Genomic DNA, 5,075 nt, shown 5'->3' on the forward strand with positions numbered 1-5,075 from the left:
AGCTGTATTTTAGTAAGAAGCTTCATTTTTAGTAGCTTCTGTCTGTCACGTTAATGTTACTTGCATTACGTGTTAATAAATTCAATTCAACAATAAATTCAACAAATTCAATACTTCCTGTAATCATTTCAAATTAAAAGCCTCCTAGCATTTCAGTGGACAGAAACCCTTTATTTCTTAACAGGGCTTTTATTGCTGTACTGCAGTAAGCATATTGTCTCATTTCCTGTTGCTGGTGTTTCTGTTGTTTCCATGTTATTCAGATCTGCAAGTTTCTCTCTCTCCCTATGTTTAGTTATTCCTCTGCCTCCTTTAATAATGATACTTATAATGAAAGTAGTTTATGTGAAGTAATGAAGGCAATGCTTAGTGTATTGGAAGCGCTCCTCCACTTCCCTGTAGCAGCCAGGAAACCAGAGAAGCTCAGTAGACTGCTTGTAATGAGGTGTAGCCCTAAGCCCCGAGTTGTCATCCATACGCAGTCCAGTCATGCAACAGGTTTATACCCAGTCGCTAAATCTAGAGGCAATGAGCTATGAACATCGCCCTAATAGAACCTGTTAGAGCCAGAAACTCAGTGACAAGGCACTCTGCTGACCAGTGGTGGAAATATGATTGGTCAATCAGGCAGTCAGTCAGGGACATTCCAGATTAAAGGAATGGCCTCACTGTTGCAATCCAGCCATTAAACAAGAAAATAACCCAAATGACATGAGAATTATTCACTTTTATGCATCAATAAGAAACACATGTTTGACAAGTTATTAATATGTAACTTTTCCACATTCAAATGTCTACAAATGACTAGACCTATGTTATGTATTTTTTGAGTTATGTACTTAAATTATCCCAAAATTTTGTAGCAATTCCCAAAGCAGAGAAATTGTGATTTTAATCATGGTAATGCTCCATTTCATTTGGTTGCCTGTAAATGATGTCATATCCCCTATGCGCATGTGTCAGCATCGTGGTTCCCCTGAATGTTTTTGAATTAAGATTTTTTTTTTTTTTTAAACATTGGGGTTGCTTGCCAGAAGCTCAAAATGGACTTTTATCCTGTTCCAAGCCACATTTTAACATACACCTTTAACACCTTGGTCGTTTTCAACTATATATTTTAACCAGATGAAGGATCATAGGACATCAGGCCAGGCCAATGGCAGCTCAGGTCCCACCCACTCATGGATGTCCATTCATCAACTCTGAGATGGCCTGTGTTTGCCGAAGAGCGTTGACGAATCGCTGATTTCTAAAATGAAACTGCTTTATTTTCTGTTTCTTTTAACCCCTTGGTCCATTTGTTATGGAGAGGACATAACAAATCCCTGCTGATGGACTGCCAGTAAAAACCAGCAAATAATGACAAAATGACATGAAATAAAGAGTCTCAGGGGCTTGCCTGCTTGGTGGATTAATGGCTACATGGTGTGCCTTAAAAACAAACTGAACGTCTGGTTCTTAAGTTATCAAAGAAACAAAGGTAAGGAGTCTCAGTTTCCAGCCATTCCAAGACATCATGTTTGCCAAGAAGCACCAGCGAATCATTGATTTTTAGCATGAAACTGCTTAATTCTGAGGGGAGGACACCTCTGCAGATAATTCGGCTGCAGGTAAAAAAAACTTCTGAATGTCTGGTTCATAAATTAGCAGTTAGATTAGCAGTTTTAGCTCCAAACTTTTCCCTGATGTCCTGTGTCCACCATATAGCAGAGATGAATCACAGATTTTGAAGTGACATTGCTTTAATTGATGTTTATACTGGTTTTGATCCACTGGTCCGTTTGTTACTGAGGAGAGGTTACCTCTGTGGAGAATTTGGCTGCTGGTAAGAACCTCCTGAACGTCTGGTTCATAAATTAGTAGTTAGTTAGATTAACACTCTAAGCTCTCTAATGGCCTGTGTCTGCTGTACAGCATCAGCGAAACATTGACTTTAAATTTGAAATTGCTTTCAGTGCTTCTTATGGTTATAATCACTGGGTCTGTTTATTTTGGAGAGGAGGAGACAGATAATTCAGGTAAAAACCTCCTGAACAACTGACACTGAAGAAATCCAAACAGGGAGAAGCTTACAGTAGCAGTCGTGGTGAAGACAACAACTCCCATGATCACACAATATTTCATGATGTCACACAACTCCATCTTTTGGTATTGTTTTGATTGAGAGACCCCTAGCAGCAGAAGTTACATAATGTGTGTTTAAAATGCAGTCCTTTAAGTGTCAGTTAAGATACATCATGTTGTCATGTATCAATTTGCCAGAATCTATAAAGATGAAAATATATTTATTTCAGAGAAACTCATCACTTTCAGCAGATGAATGTAAGAACAGTCTTCAAGTGTCACACTCACTTGAATTATTTTGCACAGTAAAGTTCAAGTGAGCTAGTCAAGCTGTAACTGATTCAGCAGTTGCAGCAATGCTTTTACAGCAACCTTGAGATTTTGGCCATGGTGGCCATAGGGCTTACAATTTTTTTTGTGGGGGGGGGGGGGGGGGGCATCACTGTCACAGGGAGTCGTCATTGCCATGAAAATCCTACCTTGGCTCCAACCCTACCTTACAGTAGAGTCAACAGCCATGCTAGCTGCTCTGAGAAACTGTGTGGACACACACTAATACTTCTAGCTAAAAGCTAAAGTCAGCATGCTAACATGATAGATGAGTGAGTCCAGACTCCTGCCAAGCGCAGACCCAGCCTTTCTAACAGCTTGTCCACTCTCCTTGTGTTCTTGTCTGACATGCTGTTGCCCCAGCAGATCACAGAATAAAAAAGGACCCTATGCAGCATTTCACTGCAGACATTAGGACCTGAGCCTCCTGACGAAAAAGAGCCAGCTTTGCCTCTTACAGTAGATGGCGTCCGTGTTCAGGGACCAGTCCAGGCTACCATCCAGATGCACACCTAGGTATTTAGTGTGTGTGCACCACCTCAATGTCCTTCCCTCGAAGCTTGACTGGCTGAAGGGCGGGCCTGGACCTGCAAAAGTCAATGACCATCTCCTTGGTCTTGGAGGTTTTCAAAAGGAGGCATATCTTGTCCCACCATTCACTGAAGACCATCCCTGTACCATTCCTGCCCATTCCTGACACATAACATAATAGCTGTGTCATGTGTTGCTCATTTGTTTTAAAACTGTTCTCTTTGATAAAGCTTATAGTTAGGGCTGGCTCAGGTATGTCCTGAACCATCCCTTAGTTATGCTGCTATAGAGCTAGACTGCTGGGGGAATTCCAGGGCTCTCTCTCTCTCTCTGCCATTAACTTTGTTTTTTTTTTCTCTCCCGTAGTTTGTGCTTCTCCTCTCTCTCCCTCTCTCTGTCCTCATTCTGCAGGTAGCTCTGCCTCACGAGCAGCAGGATCCAGATTTACCACTACTCATCATTACTATTAACCACCGTTATCTGTTATTATTATTGATAACACCATTACCTATACAGTTGTTCCTGGTCTCTCTCTCTCTCTCTTTTCTCCTCTCTCCTCCCCCCACCCCCCCTTTTTCTCCTCCTAAGCCCAACCGGTCAAGGCAGACGGCCGCCCACCCTGAGCCCGCTTCTGTTGGAGGTTTCTTCCTGTTAAAAGGGAGTTTTTCCTCCCCCCTGTTGCCAAGCCAAGCGCTTGCTCTTTGTGGGAACTGTTGGGTTTTTCTCTATAACAAAGTAAGGTCTCGAGCTTACCCTGTAAAGTGCCTCCAGATAATGGTGCTATACAAATAAAATTGAATTGAAAAATTGAATTGAATACATGAGGGTGCTCCTCACAATATTGGTTCTAGCAGTCATATTTTAGCCCATTAGTCGAGACCAGCTCTCATATTAGAAAAATATTCTTTAGTTTATTGTTTGTTGTTTTTCAGCTGCACAAGAATATGGGAAACAATAACTGCTGCACTCAATGCACTAACAAACCCTCTCAGATAATTACTTTATACCCATAAAACCATCTTTCATTCATTCAAATTGACATAGCAGTGTCCGTTGTCTGTTTCTAAAATTTTGTAAGTATACACTGGTGGTAACATTACGCTACAACAACATCACCTTTAAGTCTCATGGGAAGAGAAAGCATTATACAAATACATCCTTTCCTGAGGCGACATTCACTGCTGTCACCTGGGTTATGGCTGACTCTTACTGACACTGATGTGATTTGCCCTTTCTCCTGAGTTATAGTTTTGGTGTGTGGCAAGCTTCAGGTACAGCACAATACCTATTTCCGGACTGTCTGTGTTGCCTTTAAGGCTTTATTTGTCTTGTCTCTCAGTTTCTTTTACACACTTCTTTTTAAAGCTTCAGTCTTTAGGTCTAAACATCTTTCTCCATTTTCTGCTGTCCTCTTTGTCTCCATCCTTCTCTTGCCCTGTATCTGGGTGTTGTTGCCTCATCACACAGGTATTGAAGCTGTAACATTTAAACCTCCAAAGTGTGATGTATTGTATTTTTATATTTCATCTTGTTCTTTGTGTGCATCTGAGGAGAGAGGGGTGTTGCGCTTCACAATGTGACATGACAACATGGTTTTCTCACTTTGCTACAGATTAATTACCTTTGAAGATCAAACAAGCAACAGTGAATGTATGAAAACCCCATTAATGCTTTTCCCCCTAGAAACAATTAAGACGCATGCCCTGTGCAAAGGTGCTAACCAGTGCACATAATTTGGTTAAAGTAAACTACTGATCCTTCATCATCTCTTTTGTGAAACATATTCATAGGACATACAGAAATGTAAGTTGCATGCAGTCATACGCTCCTAGGCACACTGGCACATCTTCCTCTAAGATCCCTGGGTCAATACCTAAAATCACTGTTCCACACAATGCTTGTGAGATGTGCTTTTGTATAACCTTTGGATACATTGCCACCTAGTGGTCAAAAGAATATGTCAGCAACGCAGCAAATCGTGAATGTTAAAAAGCGAATATGACTAATAAAACTACAAAAGTCCCGCATATTCCTTAAAAATTACTACTTGCGTGTTTTTACTCGCGTGTGAGACCATCTTGTTTCATTTTATATATGTCGGTCTGAGTCTCTGTCGTTTTGGTCCTTAGTTTGAAAACACATAGGAACCA

At 40.9% G+C, this 5,075-nt stretch overlaps 1 long non-coding RNA gene across 1 annotated transcript in view; it reads left to right on the forward strand.

Annotated features, from left to right (window-relative positions):
* Positions 1 to 5,075, forward strand: part of LOC139620284 (uncharacterized) — a 266,597-nt gene that overhangs the window by 191,278 nt on the left and 70,244 nt on the right. The gene's annotated exons all lie outside the window — the stretch shown is intronic.

The sequence above is a fragment of the Trachinotus anak genome, unplaced genomic scaffold (genome assembly GCF_046630095.1).
Source record: "Trachinotus anak isolate AG129_WGS33_773 ecotype Australia unplaced genomic scaffold, CSIRO_AGI_Tana_v1 ptg000004l, whole genome shotgun sequence".
Taxonomy (NCBI): Eukaryota; Metazoa; Chordata; class Actinopteri; order Carangiformes; family Carangidae; genus Trachinotus; species Trachinotus anak.